Source organism: Pundamilia nyererei, unplaced genomic scaffold, assembly GCF_000239375.1.
Source record: "Pundamilia nyererei isolate P.nyererei 1_Seehausen unplaced genomic scaffold, PunNye1.0 scaffold00065, whole genome shotgun sequence".
In the NCBI taxonomy this organism is placed as follows: domain Eukaryota; kingdom Metazoa; phylum Chordata; class Actinopteri; order Cichliformes; family Cichlidae; genus Pundamilia; species Pundamilia nyererei.
The window spans coordinates 206,386-207,038 of record NW_005187466.1 but is presented as its reverse complement, the minus strand read 5'-3'; positions in this window follow the sequence as shown (position 1 = coordinate 207,038).

The window sequence follows — 653 nt, the reverse complement described above, 5'->3', positions numbered from 1 at the left end:
ATATATTACTGTAAAGACATTGTTCCTGACATCTTGCCTGGATAAGCATGGCTGACTTTTGTTTTTCCAGTGAGTAAAAACTACTTCATTCCATGCAGGTGATGCAGGTATAAGTATTTTGTTATGCACATGCATTTGAATGAAAAGGGATTTCTGCAAGATAAGTGACTCATGTTTCACCTTATCGATCTTGCTTACAACAGTTGTTGTTTTGACTTTTCTCACTCATAGTTTTGGGTCTGAACACAGTACAGGAGACAACATGCTTGGTTTCCTGTAACATTCGTTATAGACGAGTTTGACCAAAATTTACTCTTAAACCATTAAGTAATACTAAAATTCAAATCTGAAATATTTGAGCAAATTTGATAACATTTTTGATTTTTAAAATTGTGAGCCTTGTGTGAGGACAGGTGGGACTTGATAATAAAAGGTTATTTGAGCTTCACCTTTAAACTCTGAGTAACCTTAGCCAAAATTATTTTGTACATTAGGCTAAAATAGTTTGATCATCAAACATTTTAGTGCAAAAATAACAAACCCACTGGACTCACAGTATTTCCCACAGTATGCTTATTTACTGTCCGTCTGTTTTAGTTACTTAGACAAACTAGCCTGTTTGTCATGTTGTTGGGTTGTGGACCCAGCGTTTT